Source organism: Lissotriton helveticus, chromosome 9 (genome assembly GCF_964261635.1).
Source record: "Lissotriton helveticus chromosome 9, aLisHel1.1, whole genome shotgun sequence".
In the NCBI taxonomy this organism is placed as follows: Eukaryota; Metazoa; Chordata; class Amphibia; order Caudata; family Salamandridae; genus Lissotriton; species Lissotriton helveticus.
Window position 1 is genome coordinate 609,800,851 of NC_136070.1, and position 24,789 is coordinate 609,825,639.

The 24,789-nt window shown below is 46.6% G+C and overlaps 1 protein-coding gene across 1 annotated transcript in view; it reads right to left on the bottom strand.

The window, feature by feature from the left end:
* Nucleotides 1-24,789, bottom strand: part of SPTBN4 (spectrin beta, non-erythrocytic 4) — a 1,415,585-nt gene that overhangs the window by 316,102 nt on the left and 1,074,694 nt on the right.

Sequence of the window (24,789 nt, forward strand, 5' to 3'; positions counted from 1 at the left end):
GCTCCAAAAGGAGAGAACTAAAAGCTGTGTACCATCACATCTAAGGGATATCACTTGCTGCATTAAGGCAAGAAGTTAATGATAGAAAACATGATCCAAGTAACAAAAGTTCCAATAAAATATCAGGTCAGGCCCTGCACCAACACGGACCCACACTTAGTGAAATGAAAAGGCAATAAACCTACAGCAAACACTTCTACAAGCAGGTAACACAGTTAATTAATCTCACATGAGAAAGTAACCATAGAATCAAATCCCTTGAGTGAGGATCTCATCAGCAGGGATAACCGAAAAAACTACCCTTGGGTAGGAAAATAAAACATGTAAGGTCTTAAAGAAAGACAGCCTGTCATTGACAGCAAGAATACTCCTAAAATAAGTCCTGCATGGGCAGAAACACCATATCTGGTGACGTTACACTGCAAAAAGCATATCATAATGCAGTTTTGAGCCAAGTTACAAACCAAGAGAAGCCTTTTACACAGGGGCATTTTCCTTAAAATACTTCAACAAATGAAACAATGGAACAGGGCTATGAGTCTGTGCCGCACCGATTGTCCCTCAACCTATATAAAGCAGCATCTACATGGGCAACAAACAAATGAACGGCATCAAATGGCAGGTCAATTAAGGCTGATTGGACTGCCTCTGGAAATCCAGTAGAACGAAGCTAAGCTTGCAGGCGTAAAACTACAGAAGACACCATAGCTTGACCAATCAAATCAGTGGTGTCCACTCCACACCTAATGATCAACCTGGGCCTGTTGCCCATCCGAAATCAACTGTTTCAGTTCATTCCTATTAGCCTCCGGAAACAATGGCAATAATTGCTGCAACAAATCCCATAAGGCATGAGAAAAGCGCACAAGGACGCTACTTTTGTTAATGGAACATAAGGCTGAACTAGTGGAAGAGAACATACATTTACACAACAGTCTTGCTTTTGGGAGTCTTTGTCAATCAGAGTAAGAGGAATACTGTCCGCATCTTAGAAAGCTGTAGCCACCTGCACCACAAAACTGGTTTGTCGTTTGACAAAGAAGTTAAGCAGAATCATTGGGGGCAGGGCGGTGCTTTTGGGTAACAGTACGGTCCACAGGCGCACCGGTATAAGGTCTAGCCCATGTCCCCATCAAAATATCATTCAGATTCAAAATCTTTATTCGAATACAAGAATGCATCTATAAAAGTACAATCAAATAACAACATATTACAATAAGAATGACCCAATACCAGAGGAAAGACAAATAAATAGAAAAACAGTTTTAAAAAAAAGTTTCCAATTAAAACAGGTCCTCCAATTATACAATGCAGATTAAAAAGGTACAGATACAATACAAAAATTCATCAAGAAGTTTGTTTATCAAGGTTAAAATACAATAAAGAGCGAAAGTAAAAATAACAGACTTCAAAGAGTGCACATTGAATTACGAGTGTGCACTGCAACTTTCAAAAAGGATCTGACCCGAAAGGTTAGCTCTTCGTCATCCAAGGCAATAACCTTCCCATAAGCTGCCTTATAACTTATAATCAATCACAGGTATAGCCTTAAAGTATGGTATCAAAAACCTTTAGGTGTATTTTAAGAAGTAACTACAGAAGAATAAAAAATGCAGCATAGATTATATATATTGGCTATTACAGGAACATGGCAAGTAGTCAAGGTTAGAGTTGTACCCCACAGGAAAGCAAATCATAAATTTCATTGTGTCAATCCTCAACCAAAAAAGCAAACCCCTTTCCCAACGACCAATGGGTTTTAGAAGATAGCTAGATGGGACGTGGGAAATGTTCTCAATAGGCATATATCTAGCAACAGAGGTTTTCTGAATCTCTTTGTCGTATCTATCTTTTCTGTATAATGCATATAAAGCCTTCTGAAGGGTTTTCTTACTTATAGTGCCAAAATTGGGAGGATAGTTCCAACATCGGGATTAAAATATCATATAATGCCTCCCAAAAGGGTAGCACTGGCCCAGTCCCTGACTGACCTGGATAAAGAGCCTCAATGAGGGGGGTCTGTAGATTTCTCCATCGAAGGCAGGGACAAATGTAGAACATCAGCCACCCTTTTTAACATATCTGCCAAGGAAGAGCTGGATTCCGAGGCAAGAGCATGAGGGGACAGCAGGCTAGAAGCCGGGGATGATTCTAACCCGCTTAATTTCTCTAACTCAGAAATCCAGCTATCTATCATAGGAGGATCTGTATGCACTGGATGCACACAAGCAACCCCTTCCTTCCTTTCTTCTACAAACTGTTCACCCACAGAACCATAAATAAACAGCTCCGCAAATGACGTCGACACAGCATCGTATCGACCTCAGGATGAGAAAGTGGAAGGGCATCGGAGGGTGCCACTGACAAAACAAGTGAAGGGGATGCCGAAGCCTCAAGACTCTCAGTGTGGTCGTGCACAGACTCCTGTCGGAGCCTTCTGGCTCCACTGAAACATGTCCCGAAGGAACAAACACGGCGCTCCAGAGTCAATCGGCACCCCAAGTGTGAACCCCGAATGGATGTGCACTGGCGACCCTGTGTGGAAGGGCCTAACTGCAGCCGAGGATAGACCTTCCTTGGAGCCAGAAGACGCTTCAGGGCAAGGTGAAGGCCCAAAGATAACATGAACAGCATCATAATACTCTTTCATCTGGGCCAGAATTGCTGTAGTTCCAGGAAAAGTGGAGAAGCACGGGAGCGACTCTTGCACGTAGTTCTCAGCATGAGGCCATGAGGAGCCGCTTGAACCCATGTTGTGAGACAAAGAAGCCCCAGAAGGCCACGACTTTGATCGTTTACAACAACGTTCACCGTAAGATGTGGACGGAGACTTGGACATTTTCCACCATTCACTGTTTGGAGAGTGACGCCCGCGAGACCGGCCTCTGGAGCGACTCCGTTGCTAAACCGCAATCACCGACGTTTGGGAGAACTGGAAGTCCTCGACAACTGCCCAGTCAGGAGCTTCATCTGTTGCTCCCTCAAAGCCTTTGGTTTTAGCTGTTGGCAAGTGGCGCAATCTTCGGCGTTGTGATGCTCGCCAAGCAGCTCATGCATATGGAATGAGGATCCGTCCACAACATCTGTCGAGCACAAGACCCACAGGATTTGAACCCAGATTGCATAGAGAGCTGGCACACTGCTTCAGATGAAAAAATTGACACAGCAGTCAAAAAACAGCCAGAGATACGTTTCTCAGGATCTGCGTTATAGCATAGAAAAGAAGAAACTGATGTGCGCGAGACAGAGGGGACTTATATGGCTCAACTGACGTCATGAACAGAGTCGACGTCATCACGGAGCCGTACAACGGCATCCCCCGGCGCACATAGGTACTGCTCAAACGTTTCTGGATCCAGTACGACACCTGGGGAAAATTCACAAGTTAAGGAATCTGCGTCCAGATGTCTCTATCAGATCCCGCTATCATCATTGGGGACACCCATAGGGCAATGGTGAGGCCGAAAGGCAGCAAGGCTAACTGAATGTGCTTGTGGCCCACACTGAACCATAGTTAGTGCATGTGGGCCTCAAGGACAGATATATGAAAAAAGGTGTTATGCAGGTCCAGCACCACCATCCAGTCTCTGGGATCCCGGGAAGAAAGACCTGGACCAGCATGCACATTTTGAATTTGTCCTTGTGCAGGAAACCATTGAGAAAGTGGAGATCCAAAATAGGTCAAAGTCCTCTTTCCTTGTTTAACATAAGCAAGTAGCAGGAATAACATCCCGTTCTTACTTCAGAGACCAGACCCTCTCTATAGCACCAATGGCCAAAAGAGCCTGCACCCCCTGGCACAAAATGGACAGATGGTCCTCCGAAAGTTGCTCCAAATAATGTGGCTGGTGCAGTGGGTTGAAAAAAAATGCCAGAGTATGACAAACCCACCTGTTGGAGGTAATGAGCAGCCACCATTGAAGGAAGTGGCTGACCCTGCCTCCTACTTGATAGCTTTGTGCCTCTAAGGGTGCATTAAAGAGGTTCTGAAATTGTTGCCAAAGAGGCAGGGAATTGGGATGTACGCTGTACCTAATGGCCGGGTTGTTGTCTGTTTGGCCCATTGGGCCTGCCCTCAAAAGGGCTGGGAAGGCTGTTGTGCGTATGGTGGTGCCTAATGCTGCTGTTACTCCAAGGACCCGGCATATCCCCAAAAAGGAAGAAATAGTTAGGGGATTGCCGAACTGGTGCTGAAAGGCCCAAAGAGCATGCCTTGGCTCGGCTCTCCTTATAACACTTTAGGCCCAAGTCCACCTTTTTGACAAACAGTCCGAAACAGTACAAATAGCATGCCCAATAAGTATGGCTAGACATCTCCAGAGAAGAATGTGGATATCAGCAATGCATGGTGCTAGAGCAACACGCTTATCACAATACCCATTACTAGCAATTAGTGGTGTCTAGGCCTGAGCAGATAAAATAAGCTGCATCCTGGCCATCCTGAATAATTTGAGCCAAGGAAGCCTGTACATTTTCTGGGGCTACCAGTAAGTTCTCACCAACCATATCCCAAAGTGTGTGGGTGTAAAATCCTAGGAGGCAGCTGGCATTGACTAACCTTAAGGCCAAGCAGGCCTAGGATAACCTTCTTTTGCCAAACTTTTGGACTTTCTCTCAGAAGGTGTCTTTGGAAAGGCATTAGGGTTGACTCTCCTGGTAGACGCCTGTACTACCAAACTCTCAGCTGCTGGATGCTGAGTTAAGAAATCAGGAGCCGACTGGGGCTAGTCTATTCAATGATACATCTGTCGACTGACTGGATGGCTGGAACATGGTTTAGCCCAAGTGCATGATAGTGTGTCCGTGAGGGCTTTGTTGAAGGACAGGAGACGGTTGATCGGTGTCTGTTCAGCCTGAACGACCTCTGTGAGGACATTTTACCGCCACAGTAGGGAGGTGGAGTTCAAGGAATCCTCTGATTCACAGTGGAGAAAGATATACTTTCTTCTGTACCTGATCCTCCGGGGTTTGGGGAAGAATACCAACACCGTATAAGGTGAGGTAGCCAACCCACTAGCTTCTTTTAGGTCCACATACCAACTGTCTTCATTATAAGTTGGGGCAAACTCTTCCTCATGCGCCCTCCTTTATCGCCCACATATGGCTGGCTCGGGTGGGAGTCCAAGCCAAAAAGTTTGATTAGTGCCTAAGCATGACTGCGCAATAATCAAAATAGTGACTGAGGCTGAGAGATTGGATATTGGCTGCGCCACATCAGGATCAGGGAACTGCCTTGGTCAAGAATAATTCAGCTTAGAGTCGGATACCACAATAGGCTGTGCTGGCTCCTCCTTATGCAGCACTGGTATCAGCACTGATACAAGCACGGAAAATTAAGTGGTTTCAAGGGGAAGAAAACAAGCTACTTATCTGTAACTTCAGTCATCCAGTATTGGTATTTTTTTTTATTCACATGCTTGAATCATTCCCCGTCGCCAAAGTGGGAGTCCCAAGGTACCATAGCAAAGCAGTATGTAGTTGTATAATCGGTTATAATGGCAATAGAAGGTTATCTTAGTAGCTTACCTATGTCCTTTAAAAAAAAAACTTGAACTATGACGAAACATGCGACCACACCCTCTAGAATCTTCTCAATAGAGACTATTTTCTTCAGATTTTCAAGCACAAGTGAAAACCCTCTTATGTCGATATACGCGGTGAGCCTCTAAGGGAAGGGGCTGGGTTACATGTGAATCTATGAAAGATAACAATACTGGATAACTGAAGTTACAGGTAAGTAACTTGTTTTCTTATCCAGTATTGGATCTTTCATTGATTCACATGCTTGAATAGGAATAGCAAGCAGTGTGCAAACTTAAGATATGTTATTTCATCCTTCTTTGCGGATGGTGGATAATAACATAAATAAATATAAGTTATTGCATTTAAGATTAATCATAACTATAATAATGATAACAATAACAATACCTCAACGTAGTTACACCACTGAAGAAAATATAATGAGCAATGAGAAAAACATTGAAAATAACAGAGGCTCACCTCATTGAAATAGATGCTGTAGTACTTGCTGTCCGACTGCTGCATCACTGCGGTGTGCTGATTCAAGGCAATAGTGCTGATTGAAAGTGTGTAAATTCTTCCACGTTGCTGCCTGGCAGATCTTCTTCAAAGGAACACATGTGAACAAGGCGGTTGACATGGAAACTGCTCTTGTAGAGTGTGCATTTGGATTAGAAGAAAGGAGCTTGCCCGCCTTGGAATGGCATAACCGATTTGTTGTGGAGATCCATCTGGCAATGGTTGCTTTAGTAACAGGCCTGCCCATCAGAGATTGACCATAAACAACGGAGAGGTGTTGAGATTTAAGGAACTGTTTGGTACAAGGCGAATACAATTTTGCTAATTATTTTAGGTCCAAAGTGTGCAGAGACTGCTCTGCTGGAGTAGTCGGATTGGGAAGAAAAGTGCGTAGAATAATATGTTCATTAAGATGAAACTGTGTTTGCAATTTTGTTATAAACTTTGGGTTAGCCCGAGGTAAAACAGGGTCCTCTGTAAATTGGAGAAAAGGCTCTTGGATTGTGAACGCCTGAATCTCGCTCACCCTTCTTGCGGATGTTAGCGCAAGAAGAGTGGACACTTTCCAGGTAAGGAATTTGAGGTCTGATTTATGAATTGGTTCAAATGGTGGTTTGATGATTTGAGAACACTTAGAAAAGTCCTTTAATAAATTGTTTTATTATCCTGGTGGAACAAAGGGATGCAGCTTGAGTAGAGTGCCCATAGCTGAATATTGCTGCAAGATGTATTCTAACTGATGCATGCACTAGACCTGATTGAGAAAGAGAGGGAAGATACAGTAAGAAGAATTCCAGCAGTGCTTCTTGTGGGTGTAAGTCGCGTTGTTGGCACCATAAACAGAACCTTTTCCATTTTAGTATGTAGGAACTATTGGTTGATTTCGGTCCTGCACCTGCCAGAATGTCCTCAAGATTCCCGGGGAATGTTCATGTTCTGAAATTCATGGAATTTAGGAGCCATGCATATAATTGGTGAGAGCGTGGATTCGGGGGCAGAACATAGCTCTGGTTCATTGTTAGGAGTGTTGGCTTGGTCCATAGTCACACTGGCTTGGAATACGACATCAGGAGGAGTTTGGTAAACCAGTATAGCCTGGGTAATTGAGGAGCAATTAGGATCAAGCAGCATTTCATATTTTTTTAATCTTAGTGAGGACTTTCAGGATCATGGGGATGGGGGAAAAGCATACGCATAAATCCAGGACCATCTTATCAAAAAGGCATTCACCCATGATTGGGTGCTGACTGGCGTAAAAGCGGCATTTGCTGTTGTGGTTGGTGGCTAAGAGGTCCAGATGTGGTTTGCCCCACAGTTGAAAATTTGTGTCTAACTCCTGTGGGTCTAGTTCCCATTCGTGGCAACTTTCCAGGGACCTGCTGAGCGTATCCGCCAGACTATTGCTTGTTCCTGCAACATGATCTGCTTTGAGGGTGATATTGTGAAATGTCAGCCACTGTCAAAGGTCCTGAGTCTCTAAGGAAAGAGCCAGCAACCTCATTCTTCCTTGCTTGTTCACATAGTGTATACTGGTCATGTTGTCTGTAAGTACAAGCACTGATGTTCAGAAAAGCTTGGAAAGATAAGAAGATGGCTTTGAGTTGTGGGCGGTTTATATACCTGGACTTTTGGGACCATTTGCCCTGTATTTGGAGATGCCCACCCCAACCTTTGGGGGAGGCATCTGTAGTTATGATGAAGTCTGGAATCAATGGTAGAAATGTGAGGCTTTTGGAGATATGTGGGTCCACCAGTTCAGAGCTTGGACCATTATTTTCATATATGTATAAAGTCTTCAAAAGATCCATCTGTTTGTAGCCATTAAAGGTGTAACTCTTCCTGTAAAGGTCTCATCTTCAAGCGTGTTAGACGCACAAGATTGATTGCCGATTACATCATCCCTAGCAATGATTTTTACGGATGCACTGAAGCAGACCTTTTTCTGGAAAGTTTGAGAGCAAATTGCACTAGCTTGTGTTGTCTTTCTAGGGAGAGAAAGACCTTGTCTTGCGAAGTATCCAGCGTGGGGCACAGAAAGGCAATCTGTTGATGTGGGAATAGGATATGACTTTTGAATATTTAATGTAAGACCCAATCTGTGAAAAAGGGTAATGCAGTCTTGATTGGCCTTTGCATCTTGCATGGGTGTCAGTGCTTTTAGGAGCTGGTTGTCAAAATAAGGAAATACCTGGTGACCGCGTCGACTGAGGAAGGCTGCAACTGGTGCCAGGCATTTGGTGAAACTTTGAGGAGCAGGTTTGAGGCCAAATGGTAAGACTTTGAACTGGTAGTGGATGCCAGCTACTGTGAAGAGAAGGTCATTTGATGCTTGTGGTGAATAGGAATGTGAAAATATGCATCCTGCAGATCGAGTTTGGTCATGCTATCCCTATGGTTAAAGAGATGCAGGATGTCAGATAGAGTGATCATACGGAAGGACTGTTTCTTTAGGAATTTGTTGAGTACTCCTGGATCCAGAATGGGTCTCCACTGTCCTGATGTCTTCCTGACAAGGAAAAAACAAGAGTAGAAACACGCTTCCCTCTGATAGAAAGGATACTTGTTCGATTGCGCTCTTGGAAAGCATGATCAGAGCCTCTTTTTGTAATAAGTGAAGACAGAGGGATGCGGGCCCTTTGGAGGATTGTTTGAAGGTCTTCTTTTGAACTCAAGCGTATGATAATAGGTTAGGACAACTAATACCCACTTGTACTTTGTAGTCTCCCTACACTAGGGCAGATGGTTGGAGGCGCTTGCACCCACAGGGACAGGTGAATGGGTAAAAGCCTGACATTGGATTGAGGTCACTGTTTACGGTGACATCTCTGGACTGTGCGGGCTGCTTACGCCTAGATGCTTGTCTTGAGTAGGTGGAGGGCGGTAATAATGTTGCTGATAGGAAGGTATATATTGTGACTGATAGGGTTGATACTGTTTTTTTTTTTTTTTTAAACCTTTATTGAGTCAATCAAATCAGTACAGGCGCAGGCCTACAACCACAGGGGCCGGCCGCAAACTCAGGAGATAGAAACAGGAGCATTGCAATTGTTTACGGTGCAAAGAGTAACCATGGCGTGATCATAATACATGGTTGTAGGCACAACGAAGCACAAGGATAAGAGAGGTTTCATTTTGATGACATTGAAGAAGAAGCTGCTGCTATATCATCAGAGGCATCACACTACACAATAGACAAGAAGAGACGGGAGGGGCATATCCCTCCACGCAATCGGGAATCGATGATGAGCAATAAGGCCTAAAACACACTACGCCTGCCGAATGCAGGCCAGGAGTAAAGGTCAAACCATGGCGAGCAATTTAGCGAGAACATCATACGGAAAACCCACCCTTCCAAGACAATAAAATAGAGGCAAGTGCAGATGCCCGACAGAGAAAAGGATGAAAGAGGGAGATACAGCCAACCCCACTAAGAAGGAAAAGAGAACGGGACCATAGAACAAAACAAACTAAAATAACAAAACCCCCCCAACACCCGCCACCCCACATCACCGTAATGGCTATGGCCTACCCCACTAACAGCGTGCCTGTCGCCCCAGAATTACCCTGAAGAGAGGAAATAAAAGACAAGCAAGAGAGAAAGACAATAAAGAAAAAATATGAGGGGAAGGGCCGGCGATTCGGACATCCGGTCCCTACCACCCCCGCATACTAAAATCGTATAAACAGAAGCCATAGAAAAGTACGACAATCAGCAAGCACATAAAACGCAATCAATTACAGCCCCACTAATCGTGCCCTGGAATCACCATTAACCAGCAAGAAGTCCCTCCAAGTCCCAAGCGAGGTCACCCCTGGCCACTTCTATTAATAATAGCAATGTTAAGCAGCTTTGCAATCGGGAGACAATTCGATACAAAAGGTTCAATCGTTCCGGGCAGACCAGGTAGCTCCGCCGCCCAACATCGTCCCAGTCACCGAGAAACAACTGACGATGCACGGCGGAGGCCGAAATGCAACGATACACATCCACCAACAGTTCCAAGTCCAAAAACAGGTCCACCAAGCTCGGAAAGGAAAGCACAGGATGTGGAAAGCACAGCAGCACTGTCTGGGCCTCAGGTACCACGGATTGATGGGGCTTCTCCACTTGCTGGTCAGAAAAAGGCCCCGATGAGACCACCAGTTGCGAAACAGGTGTGACGACAATAAGCTCAGGAACCAAATCTATTCGTGCCTTCAAGACTGTAGACTCATCCGGGAAACATGACAATGAAGCAGAAGGAGACACGTCGGCACCGACTCAGGGGCAAACCACTACGTTACAAAATGGCGGGTCAGCAATGGCGGCGATCCTTCCTTCCAAGTCCCGGGATCTCTGGAGCAGAGCAGTCCGCAGGGTCATCAGTGCAGCCAGTACGCGGCTACGCGTAATTGTTTCCCCATGTAGGCGAACTCCGGGGGTCTCAAGCACAGCGGTTTCTCCGTCCCTGGGAGGGGTGCACTCCAAGGCGCCATCCGCCATTTCAGCCATCTCGGTCTCCGTCGCTTCCCCTCCACCTCCGAGTCCAGTCCGACCACCAGGGTCAACCGGTCCCACGGCTGGACTTCAATAGTCGGCGCTTGGTGCAGAAAGGAGAGTCAACAAAAGGCCGGGTGCGCTCCCCGCAGCTCGCCGGGAGCCAACTGCCGGTTCCCGGACGGGACTATTAACATGGCCGGGCGTCACCCCCAAGGGGAACCGGGCGACACGGCCTCTCTCCGGCTCGGCGATATCTCGGGTTCACGGGGCAACCCACTATTGGGAGTGGGTTGGTACCAACTCTCCCGGCTCGCGGCTCTCAGGTTCCCACTGACCGGCTTCTCATCCCGACCAGGGCCGCCAACACTACGAACACTGCCGGGCAACCTCTGCACTCGAGGTCCCGGCGTCAGCGCCACGAAGGCCGGCAAGGAGACGGGGACAGTTCTTCGGATCTACTGCACGGTGGAGCCCCAGAAACAGATGGTAAGTGATCGCTTCCCTTTAACAACGTAGATCAGCAAGCCTCGCTCAGGATTATCGTCAGGATAGACGTGCGGGGAGGAAGGGCCCTCGGAGCCAAGCGTTTATGCGACGGTTCCGATCGCCATCTTGGCTCCTCCCCAGGGGTTGATACTGTTGATATCGTTGAGAGGTTCCTCTATAGGAAGAAAAACTCCTGCCTCAAGCTCTCCAAAAGAGAAATTTACTGAAATGTAAAGGGATTTGGTGGTGTCCTTATCGGTCTTGATGATCAGCAAGGAGTCATCAATGTGCTTTCCAAATAATGTGTCGCTATCATAAGGGATATCCAGTACCTTAGATTGTACTTCTGGTTGGAATGATGTTGACTTTAACCACCCTGTTGTCGCAAAACAGCAGCTCCTGTAGCTGACGGAAACCAGTGGAAGCAATATCCAGTGGAAGCAATATCCATGGCACAATCTTTAATTTCGGAAGATGTGCATTCCCCTTCCTGCAGTATCTTCCTAGCCTCTGACTTCTGGTCTTCGTGCACAAGAGCTAATAATGCGCCTTTATCTGACCACATTTGTCATGGCTAAAGAATTGGCCGCAAGAATTTGATTGTGGAGAAACTTTCCGGATGTTATCCAATTGTCTGCCCTCCTTGTCAGGGGGAGTAGAGACCGGAGTGGTAAGATTCTTGGAATGATGCTGTGCCAAAAGTAAGACCACAGAATCTGCCTTGGGGTGTCCTACAAGGCAGACAGGAAAGTCATCAGAGGCTCTGTATTTCTTATCAATACGGGGCACCACAGCTGCCACAGATGTTGTAGTTTTCATTAACTTGAGGCCCTCTTCCCAGATGTGATCTACTATAGGAATGGCCTGAACTGACTTGTGTACCTGCTCCTTAAAGTCATTCAAGAAGCAAAAAGGTTGCTTCACAGACATAGGCAATTAAAAACATTCTGTAGCCCTTTCCCTCATATTGTGGACACCTCTGATGCCCTCAGGAGGGGAATCCGAGGGGTGGGTGTTGGTAGTAATGGACTAGGTATTATGTAATTATCCCACTCACCTTGAGGTGGGAGGGTGTTGTGAATCTCACCCTCCTCTCTGTCATCGTCAGAAGATGATGATGATGGATGATCTCTGGGCGGAACAAGTATAGTGGAAGTGAGTATCATTCTTGGTGTTGGAGGAGGTGGAATAACCTTTGGAGTAGATGGGAGAGGAGGCAGTGGAAGGGGTTGTGTGCGTAAGTCTTGTGCAGAGTCTGAAAAACATTTGCAGTAATCCTGTAGCATCGCTTGCAGATCCTGTACCAAAGAAAAGTACTTGAGATAAAGGAGGCAGATGTTCTGGAACATTGAAGTAGGAATAGTGATGTTTGGCGTTAGGATTGTAATAATGGCCATAATAAGATTCCTCTTCCTCATCTTCATCATCCTGATATTGCAATTCAGATGAACGATGCGCTGCACCAAATGGCCCCTCACTTTCTGAATTATCTAAATCATCCAGCAGATGGCATGGAGGATAAGGAGACACTTTGCTGGGGGAAGTGCCATGAGGCTTCAAAATGGTTTTTGAAACTTGTATTGCCATTGACTGTGTCATAGACTATGTCAGTCATGATGGTTCTATAGACGGTGGTGTTGATGGCTTCGTCGACAAGGTGTCCGTTGGCAACCGTTTTGTCAACGATGGATACGACGACGCCAGCTTCGTCGACGCTGGGGCCGACGATGAGATCATTGTTGATGCTAATCCATTAAATGGTAGGACTGTCGACGGTGGAGATACCTGTGGAATCAGTGTCAACGAGAAGGGTACATTAATGGTAGAAGTGGTCTTCGTCAGCATTGAGATCGTCAGTGTTGTGCTCGTCGACAACAGAGATGTCGATGAGGGAATTTTCAACGACGGTATCTTCTGTAATTTAGGTCTCAGTATCAATGGCTCAAAAGAGAATTGGAAGTAGGGGTGGTAGGCTCCGAGGAAGAATTTTTTGAGAATTCCCATGATGGGAAGTCTTTGGTACTTTCATGCTGTCTTCAGATATCCCATGGTCCTGTAACCTTTCCCCTGTAAAGAGGATTGGTAGAAGTGTCTCTGTCCTCACCTAAAGAGGCTGTTTGTGTCCTCTGGATCCATAACAAGAGCCTTCCCCCTGAGTATTGCAAAGTTTTTGAAGAAAAATTAGGCAAACTCTGTAGTTCTTCACAGAATGATGAGGATTAAGGCAATAATGGCTTTCTTTATGCGGGTCATCCACATGTAATCTCTTCTTCCCACAAGATTTGCAGGATCTGAAGAGTACTTTTTTAGAAGCATAAGACATGCTGCTGAGGTGAAGCAAAACTAAGTAGGGCTCAGGGAGACCCTTTCCCGGCGTGCGGTAGAAAATCAGAGGAAAACAGTCACTGTTGGGAAGGTTCTAGAGGATGCTGTGGCCTGATTGGTTATAGTTCAAGTTATTTTTTTATTTTTAAAGCACATAGGCTACTAAGATAACCTTCTACTGCCATTATAGCCTATTATACAACAACAAACTGCTTTGCTACGGTGCCGTGGGACTCTCACTTCGACGACAGGGAATGATTCAAGCATGTGAATCTATGAAAGATCCAATACTGGATAACAGATCGCACGAAGAATGGATCTGCTGCCAGTAACCAGACTAGAGGGCGCAGCGGATCCTGGAGACCCCAAGGCACACCAGAGGGAACCGGAAGCATGCCAAAGATGGGCAGCATGGTTTCTCGAAAGGCATCAACATGGTTGCCTAAAATGATTGACTTCCTCAAGAAGAGATTTTTCTTTTTGAGTGAGATATTACAGGTGCAATGGTCATGGCACTTTTGGAGTATTGAAGTCACAGAACAAGAGAACCTGATTTTAGAACAATATATCACAGTGTTAAGGACATAAGGATAAGTTACTTACCTGTAATACTAGTTCTCTTCCAGGGGTATCCTCATCAAAGTCAAAAGCACTGAATATTCCCGCCCACGTGAGGGGACCCCGGAAATATTATAAAAACATATATATGGAAATTACATATATCTAGCTCCACATATATGTATGTACATATATAATTTTTTCTCACACCAATGCAGCCCCACAACTGAGGCTGAACAATGTAATTACTCATACATGCACTGAATTAGCAAGGGAATAAAAAACACATTAGGTCAAATAGCCCTTGAACTCTGTGTTTTAATGAGCAAAATAAATCCTGAAAATTGCTAATAAATAGACATTGTTGGCCCATAGGCTGCATTGTAAAGCAACAGCATAGAAAATGAAACCATTTTCAACAATTAAAACTGGCACCGTGCCTTTAAGGCAGCCATGACCCCTGGCTTCCCATCATGCCTCAGGGGTGACAGTTAGGTCAGTTGTTCTTTGCATAACCCTGAAGACATGGCTCAACAATAAACTAGGAACACATTGATCACATCTCATTTACCTGGGGAGGCGGGTGGGTTGCTTATGACTTTGATGAGGATACCCCTGGAAGAGAACTAGGATTACAGGTAAGTAACTTATCCTTCCCTTCCAGTAGATCCTCATCAATAGTAATAAGCACTGAATAGAATAGCAAGCCCAACCAACCACCTGCAGGCAAATGAGAAGAAACATGACCCAACTAACAAAATCGCAACAGCCGAACTCAGCTGTTAAACAGATTCCGCAAGGAGGCCTGGCCTACTTGGGTATCTGCTCTAGTGTCTGAATCTAGACAGTAATGTCTGATAAATGTATGGACGGACCTCCAAGTCGCCGCCTTACAAATCTCAGACATAGGCACATTATAAAGAAAAGCCGTAGTAGCCGCTTTTCCTCTGGTGGAATGTGCCTTGGGGGACAACCTTAGGGTCTTCTGTGCCAACTGATAAGACAGCTTAATACAAGAAAGTATCCACCTTGAGATAGAACGTTTCGAGGCTGCATAACCTGGTCTGATCGATCCATAGTTGACAAATAACTGATCAGACATGCGTATAGCTTTAGAATTATCAAGATAGAATTTTAGAACTCTTTTCAGGTCCAAAGAATGCAATGCCCTCTCAGCTGGTGTGGAGGGATTGGGAAAAAAGGTGGGTAGAGAGATTGTCTGGTTTACATGAAAATCTGACACCACCTTAGGTAGAAAAGAAGGATGTGTTCTCAATACTACCCTATTCAGATGGAACACTGTGTAAGGCTCTTTGGAACAGAGAGCTTAAATTTCGCTCACCCTGCGAGCTGACGTGATTGCTACCAAAAAATCAGCCTTCCACGAAATATGCTGCAAAGTTGCTTTATGAATGGGTTCAAAAGGTGGACCCATCAATTTTGATAGCACCACGTTCAACTCCCAGGGGGGTGATGGAGGTCGCACCGGAGGATAAACCTTTTTCAACCCCTGCAGAAAATCCTTCACAGCTCGCAACTGGAAAAAAGAAGGTTGGGAAGGTGATCGCCTATAAGCTGTTATACCAGCCAAATGCACCTTAATGGAATTACATTTCAACCCTGCTTTAGCCACATATAATAGATAAGGGAGAATGACTTCTTCCTGACCCTTGATAGGATGACAATTGTTCTGCATACACCACATATAGAAGCGCTTCCACTTGCATGCATAAGAATGTCTTGTGGAAGGACGTCTCGCCTCTTTCAAGATGGACATGCAGTTGTGCGGCAGTCCTAAGTGGCTGTATTGAATGACTTCAGGAGCCATACTGTCAAGTTCAGTGACGGAAGGTTGGGATGATGAATCTTCCCGTTCATCTTGGATAGCAGGTCCGGCCTGCATAGCAGCTTCCTGTGAGGACTCACTGACAGATGAAGGAGGTCCGTGTACCACCATTGCCTCGGCCAGTCGGGGGCAATGAGAATCATCGCTGTGAACGAGTGCGCCAGATTGCTCACCACCTTCGGGATTAGCAGAAGAGGTGGAAAGGCATACACAAATTCCCCTGACCAGTCTATCAAAAGGGCATTCCCTTTCCATCCAGGTCAGTCTCGGCATTTGGTGTTTTCTTCGTCCGCGAAGAGATCTATGGTGGGACGACCCCAAGACTGGAAGATGTCTTCGATCACCTCGTTGTTGAGAACCCAGTCCTCTCTGTCTTCGTAATGTCGGCTTTGTGCGTCCGCCCTCACATTCTGTTCTCCTGGGAGGTGGACTGCTGTGACTGACAAATTGCGAGCCAAGGAGCCAATGCCAAATGTGCTGAGCCTCCAGTGAAAGAGTCCGTGAGCGCGTTCCTCCCTGCTTGTTCAAGTAGTACATTGTGGTGGTGGTGTCCGTTTGTACTAACACTGATGACGCCTGAATCGAGAGCAGGAACACTTTGAGGGCTAGGTGGACTGCCCTCAACTCCAACATGTTGATGTGGTAAGTACGCTCTTTGGGAAACCACAGACCTTGCATCTGGAGATGACCCATGTGTGCTCCCCAGCCTTGTAGAGAGGCATCTGTGATCAATGTCTGGGCAGGCGGAGGTTGATGGAACAGAATTCAGACCTGCATATTTTACTTTTTCATCCACCAAGGAATGGATGCTCGCGCCGTGTCTGACAGTGCAATCTTGTCGTCCCAGCGAGCTGACTGCTGGTCCCACTTGTCCTCCAGATCCTGCTGAAGAGGACGCATTCGTAGACTGGCATTCGGGACCAGGAAAATGCAGGATGCCATCGACCCTAGCAGGGAGGCAATCCTTCGCACCCTCAGATCTTTGTTGCGAAGCACCAGTTGACACTTCTGAGCTACGGAACACTGTCTCTCCTCCGAAGGAAACACTTTTCCTACCTCGGATTCTAGCAGAGCTCCTAGGAAATGTATCTTCTGCGTAGGCTGTGAGATTGATTTGTTGAAGTTCACATGCAGACCCAACCGGTGGCAGAGGTTGATGCAGCTCATAAATTTGTTTCTTACACTGTCTGGGGAAAGACCTTTCAACAGCCAGTCGTCCAGGTATGGGTACACGAAGACACCCCTGCGGGGTAGAGCGGCCGCTACCACCGCAACACACTTCGTGAACACTCGGGGGGCTGACTTTAAACCGAACGGGAGGACTTTGAACTGGTAGTGGGAGGTCCCCACCGGGAACTGAAGGAATCTTCTGTGACTGTGAGCTATCAGGACATGATTATATGCATCTTGTAGGTCCAGCAAACACATCCAATCTCCCTGCCTGAGATGTGGATATATTTGACAAAGCGCCAACATGTGAAACCTTTCTTTCTTGATATACAGGTTGAGTGTTCTCAAGTCCAGAATGGGTCTGTATTCTTCTTTTTGGCCCTTTTTTTGACCAGCAAGTATTTTGAATACACTCCTTTCCCCCTTTGTGTAATTGGCACCCTCTCGATGGCTGACTTTTCGATGAGGATAGCCACCTCTTTTTTCAGTAGGTTCAACTGATGACTTGATGTTGGCATTGGAGGAACTGGTGGAGGCAGATGTTGGAAACGAAGACAGTATCCATTCTGAAGTGTAGCTAACACCCAGCGATCTTTTGTAAAGGTATGCCACTCTTCCATATGATGCGCGATGCTCCCCCCCACTGGAATGGTCAACGGCGCTGGGGGAAGGAAGAACTCAAGGCTTGGATTGGGCTTTGTTGGAACTGTTGCCCTGGCGCTGATTTCCACCGCCTCTGGAGTTACTCTTGCCTCTGTATTGAGACTTCTGCTGCCCCTGCTGGTCTTGACTCTTCTGCCATTGAGGGGTTTGAACCCTCTGCTTGGAAGAACCCTTATTGTAGGAGCGAAACCTTTTTCGGAATTCTTTCTTCTTTTCAAGCCCCACGGCTTTAAGAGTGTCTAATTCCACCTTCATTTGCTGCATCTCTTCCTCGGTACTTGCACCAAATAACGATGTTCCTGAAAAAGGCAAGTTCAAGATCCGGGACTGAGCCTCTGGTTTGAGGGCAGTAAGACGCAACCAGGAAGACCTCCTTGCACACACTCCGTGAGCATAGCCATGCGCCGAAAGGGTAACTCCGTCCGCTGCAGCCCTGATGATCTGATTGGAGACCTGGCTGCCCTCCAAGAGAATTTCCTCAAAGTCCTTTCGATCCTCTTGCAGGAGTTTTTCGATGAACCGCTGCAGAGAATCCCACAGGGACCTATCATAGCGGCCCAAAAGTGCTTCCGCATTGGATACCTTCAGAAGTGAGGTTGAGGTGTTACAGACTCTTCTTCCCCATGAACCCTGCGTCTGGCTTTCCTTATCAGGAGGTACCGTGGAGGAGGAAGCTACAGCATGGGATTTTTTTGCCGCTGCGATAATGACCGAATCGGGTGGAGGGTCAGCTCTGAGGAACAGAGGATCCTCCTCTGGCGAACGATACTTCTTGAGAATACTCGCTGGGGCAGCCTTTACCGTCGCTGGTGTGAGGAACACCTCCATAACCGGTTCTATAATCCCCGGAACCAAGGGTAGCAAGGGTTTGGGTGCAGACTTGTGATGCAAAGTCTCGAAAATCACAGAGGTCTTGGTCTGGTGAGTTGTCATGGGAACTCCCAGCTTAAGAGCCCCTCTGCCCAAGATGTCTTGAAAAGTAAAGATGTCGTCCACTGGAGATATTCTCGATGGAGGACTGTCTGTCAAGGTCGGAGAATAATCCCTGTGAGGAGAAGAGGAAGAAGTCGGAGATCTGCGTTCCCTTCTTCTGCTCCTAGACCTGGATCTCCGTCTGCTGGAGCGCACCGGGGTGCGCGATCGTTCCCTAGGCCTGGACACATGCCTGTCTCGATCCGCTACCAGCCTGGCCACTGTTTCCTTGTCTGGAGCCCAGTGATGAAGAGGCCTGTACCATCTTGGTGACAATCTGATGGAAGTCGACTTCTGAGTGTCTCTCCTTGTAGGCGAACGTGCTGGAGGAGGTGATTTCCTCTGTTCGTGCAGTGAACGTGCAGGGGAATGCCTTGACCTTTCACTGTCGGTGGAATAGATAACCACATCTGGAGACCTATTACGATGAGAGGAGCGAGAGCCTGAAGAAGATGATGAAAGGCTCCCTGGAGGCGTGTTCTCTCTGGAAGGGCCTCTAGAACGGGATCTGGAGCGACTCTGTGATGTCTGATCCGCTGGACCCCTCTTCCTCTTAGCAGGAAGGTTCATACACACAGGAGAATGATCTATAGACCTAGACCGTCTCCCCAAGGCCAATTCTCCTTCCGCAGCCGACGCCGACTTTGGAGATCCCTGTTGCGACAGTCACCTGTGACCTGGAGACGGAGTTGGCACACTCGATGTCGTGGTTTTCTTGGTCGACGTTGACGTGGGCACTACAGGCCTCGACGCCGACGATGGAGGCTGCACCGAGGATTGATGAACTTCCCCTTGCGGAGATCTGTGGCTCGAAGTCAAACGCCTCTGGGATCCTGATGGAGAGACTTGCCTTGACGTCAAACTTCGGTGTTGAGAAGTTGATGAAAGATGCCTCGACGTCGAGAGTCGATGCTTCGACGTCGATGGAGGATGCTTTGGCGTCGAGCGTCGCTGATGAGGCGTCGACGGAGTGTGCCTCGACGTCAAACGCCGGTAATGAGGCGTTGACCAAATGTGCCTCGACATCGAACGCTGGTGATGAGGCGTCGACCGAGTGTGCCTCGACGTTGAACGCCGGTAATGAGGCGTCGACCGAGTGTGCCTCGACGTCGAATGCCGGTGACGAGGCGTCGACGGAGAGTGCCTCGACGTCGAAGGCCATTGACTAGGAGCCGACGTAGGAAGCTTCAACGTCGAAAGCCGGTGATGCGGCATCGACGACGGCTGTCTCGACGTCGAGCTCCTGTGCATCAACGGAGACCTCTCTCTCTACGCTGAACGTCGCCCAGTTGACGTCAGTGGTGGTACCTTAGATCTCGATGCTGAAGTCTTCGCCGTCGAAGGAAGATGACTCATCTTCGACATCGTCTTCGCCAGAAGCTTTGACGCCGATCCGGAAGCCGAAGGAGAACATGTCAGGACTTCTCTCGACGTCGATCACGTCCTCCTTTTTTTCTGTCTCTTAGGAGACCTACCTCTTTCAGAGAGGCCGTAAATCCTTATCCTCTCTCTGTCCTTGAGGGTTCTCCTAGATAAAGTCTTGCAATGTTCACAGTTGTCTGCAGAGTGTGTCTCAGGCAGACAGAGGATACACACAGGGTGTGTATCAGTCCTGGCCTTCTTCTTCCCACAGGAAGGACAGGTGTCAAAAAGAGAAGGCATTTTGACAAAAATAATCCTTTTTTGAAAATAAAAAAACCAGCACTAACACTCTTAACCTAAAAGACGTCGAGTGAAAGTGAATTTAGTGAAAAATTTCAAAGTAATTTTGACAGAAAGTCAAAAAAGGTAGGAGCTGTTAAACCAGGGTCCTGGCTGAAGGAGCCGGAAAGAACAACTGACCTAACTTTCACCCCTGAGGCATGATGGGAAGCCAGGGGGTCATGGCTGCCTTAAAGGCACGGTGCCAGTTTTATTTGTTGAAAATGGTTTCATTTTGTATGCTGTTGCTTTACAATGCAGCCTATGGGCCAACAATGTCTATTTATTAGCAATTTTCAGGATTTATGAGTGTTTTGCTCATTAAAACACAGAGTTTCAGGGCTATTTGACCTAATGTGTTTTTTATTCCCTTGCTAATTCAGTGTATGTATGAGTAATTACATTGTTTAGCCTCAGTTGTGGGGCTGCATTTGTGTGAGAAAAAATGATATATGTGCATACATATATGTGGAGCTAGATATATGTAATTTCCATATATATATTTTTATAATATTTCCGGGGTCCCCGCACGTGGGTGGGAATATTCAGTGCTTATGACTATTGATGAGGATCCCTGGAAGAGAAACTTCTCTTTCTTCTGATGCTCTTCCTGGCTAGAAATTGTTTGGAAATGTTTCCCTCAATTGAGGTGTTTTCTAGTGATGGCAGAGGTGAGCCACCTCACAACTGGAGCTATTCCTGCTGTTGAGGGACTTTTCCTGAGAACTTTGTTTCTGAAAATAATGTTTTAGTAGTGGTTGTTGTTGTACCTGCTGCTACAGCTGTTGTTGACTTTTCCAAAAGGATCTGTATTTATTTTAATCCTTGACCATGCCCTTCGAACTAAACTATTGGAAATTTGTTTTTTTTCTTCCGACGAGAAGACTTCAATGTTTCAGTTTTCACACTCTGGAGTTACTTGCCTACCTTTGTTAGGAACTGGAGAAAGGCTGGTAAAAGGTCATCTGCTAAGGCATCAAGGAAGTTATTCTTAACCAAGATGTATGCCTCATAGTAAGGTCAGGACAGATGGTGCGAACAACAAAATTAAGTGAGTCCTTCACTGTACTGATCGTTTTATCAGACACAATCATCCCATTCTTTTAAATATCTTTAAACTACTCTCTATCATTCTGTGGAGCCAGTCAGTAAAATGTTACAGGAAACCCCATAACTTGCTTCGTCAGTGGCCTAAAAAGGCTCATGAACTTGCTACTATTAAAACAGCAGGAAATGTTGTGCAAACTTTCTTATCCTTTGCATCCATCCATTTGCTCTAATTTTCCAGAGGAGCAGAAGAGGTATTATAGCATTTTTAGCCATAGACCCAACCACAGAATCAGGAAGAGGAGTCTTCATCAAGAATGATGACTACGAACCCAGAGGTTAGTAGTTCTCCTGTCATCTAGTCATATGTCGGATGGAGGCTAAATTCAGGACGGTATGCATTGTATTCTCTAATAGACCTGATAATAAGGTTACCATGTGTATATCCTGTGGTTTTGGAAGGAAGATTTCACAAACAATTGAGGAATAATAATAGGAGCGGATGCATCAATATTAAGCTACCTTGCAACCATGTTGGTGACCTTATGAAAGAGAAAGGTTATCTTTGCATGAAACTTTATGAGGTGAATCTGTACCTCTGACAGAAAGCACATTCGTCCCTGAAGATGAGGATGCATGTCTACTAGGAAGCATATATGAACTTGATCTTCGTGATGTAGAGTATTCCTTCTCCCTTGAACAATAAGAATGGCGAACATTTTTCTTAATTTTCTTTGCCGGATTATCTTCAGAGCAATGACAATGACATATTTTTCCTAATTCATCCTTGTCATGTCTTCGTGTTCGCTGCAGTTCCAGCCGCCCCCGGCGGAACCCTGCAATTTTTCAGATGCCACATTAGTACCTTCTCCCTAAGACGCTTCTACTGGACGCCTATCATCCAAGAGGCCAGGTCTCCGATATTCTTACTTGACCCCCTACGGCGGACCCATACCTCCTTTGGAATTTACACTTCAGGCAATCTGCCCCGCCTCGGTCGCTTCTCACTATTTACACTAATGACCGATCGGGTCTCCCAGTGGTCCTATCAGGCTATTCACTTGCCCCTTCATTCCCTGACACACCAGTTGGGTTATGTTATGTTATTTTGATTTGTTACACGCACGGATACTCACAAGTGTCTCGGTGCAATGCCAGAAAGGGTGAGGGTGTCTGTTTAAGCGAATGTGTTTTCAAGTTTTTCTTACATACTGCTGAGTCCTGGATGTTGCGTAGGGCATGGGGAAGTGCATTCCAAGCAACAGCGGCCTTCCTTGCCAACGAGCTGCCTCCTAGCCTCTGGTATTTGAATCGAGGAACCTGAGCAAGGCGAAGGGACATATGGCGCAACTGTCTATACGGAACATAGAAAGAGAACCGTTTTTGTAGATAGAATGGGCCGAGGCCATGAAGAGCACGTTTGGCCAAAACCAACGATTTGTACTTCACCCGTTCCGCTACGGGAAGCCAGTTTAGTGACTGCAGGTGATGTCGCACACTGTTCCTGGCGGAGATACCCAAAAGAAGTCTGGCTGCCGCATTTTGGACCGCCAGGACCTTTTTCAGCAAGTAGCCCGGAATGCCAATGTAGAGAGCATTGACATAATCTAGCCGGGACAGAATGAGTGCACAGGTGACCGTTTCTCTCACTGCCTAGGAAAGGAGAGGGAAGAACTTCTTCAGAGTCTTGAGGAGACCAAAACAATTGCCCGCCAACTTTTTTATATGGATTGAGAAGGAGAGGCTCTCGTCAAACCATCCCCCAAATTCTTGGCAGACTTCCCTACAGAGGTGGGCAAGGGGAACTCAGGAGGTCAAAGAGATTCCCGGAAGTTAGGAAGGAATTTTCCAAAGAGGAGAATCTCTGACTTCTCCTCATTACACTTTAATTGCGCAGCCACTAGCCATTTAAAAATGGAAGAGAGACAGTGGTGTACCGAGGAGAGTGAGTCATCGTTATCGTCCCAAGTAAGGAGCAGCTCGGAGTCATCGGCATAGGCCATCACCTTGGCCTCCAGGCTCTCGGCCAGATAGACTAAAGGTGTCACATAGATGTTAAAGAGAAGGGTATTAAGGGATGACCCCTGGGGAACTCCCGTAGTCACAGACTGTAGAGAGGAGGTTGACAGAGGAATCCAAATCTGCTGGGTCCGCCCTTCTAAGAAGGACCTAAGCCAATTCCAGGCAGTGCCTGACACACCGATCCCGGTAAGTCACGAAAGGAGAAGAGAATGCGGGACCGTGTCTAACGTCGCCGAGTGGTCAAGCAGAATTATTGCTGCCCTCCCACCGGCGTCCAGACACTCCCGGGTGGCCTCCACGACCTCCACCAGGACCGATTCGGTTCTGTGGGAAGCCCGGAACCCTGACTGTGCTGGATGCATAATGCCCTCCCTATCAACAAACGAGGTTAGTTGTTTGTTCACAACCTTCTTGCACACCTCGGCCAGGCCAGGTAAGAGGGAAATGGGCTGGTAGTTCCCTGGATTGAGAGGGTCTAGTGACACGAGTTCATAGCCTCAGCCTGATCAAGATGAATATTGAGATCCTCTAAGACAATGTAGTGGGAGAATCACAGCGCCCTGAGAGCTATGGCGTCACCACAGGCCTGTATGAAAGGTCTCACCGGACCGGGGGGCCTGTAGATCAAAGAGCCTCCCAGAGTAAAGAAGTCAGAGAAGCCAATACTAAAATCGAGGACCTCACCACCTCCCCAGAAGGTAACATCCCCCTGCGTAGATCCCACTTGTTCTTAGAAATAAATGGCCACACCCCCCACTCTCCCTTCAGGGTGGCCGGCTCTAACAATCTTGTATCCCTCAGGCGTGGCAAGGGTAACGACGGGGTCTGACCTAGAATCGAGCCAGGACTCCTTAATGAACAGTAGGTCTAAAGATCCATCATCAAGGACATCAAAAACCTCTGTGTGATGTTTCCTAAGGGATCGGATATTATTCAAGGCTGCAACAATGGGGGGGCCCTCGTTGGTCGATGAGAAGGTGTGCTACCTTGGGCAGAGGTAACAAGTCCCAAACCCAGCATAAAGCCACAAGTCGGGCACACATTGTTGCTGCCAGCAAGAACATCCCAATTGCCTTGAAAGAGACAGGTGTGGGGACAGGTGTGCCACACAAGCTGGCCCCAACAAATCTTTCCATCCTAATTCCATTTAGCACTACAAATATTCTGTAACCTGGTCCTGATGATGACCTGAATTAATATTAGGTTGAAACGGCGTCGACTTCCAAGCGCAATTGTTTGGCGCAATTATCGTTTGATTCATCAATCCACTCATGTTAAGTTGTTATTAATTGAAATTAGACCACCAAAAATGTTCTTTGTAAATATCGTTATCACTGTTCTCTTCTGCTGTGTCCCGCTGTTTTCACTTGTCACTTTGCACCGTTCAGCTTTTTCGAGAGCACAATTGTGCAGAAGTTGTGCAGGTTACATGCCCATTTAATGTAATACAGTGCTACTTTCCTAATTTATCGTCGAATAT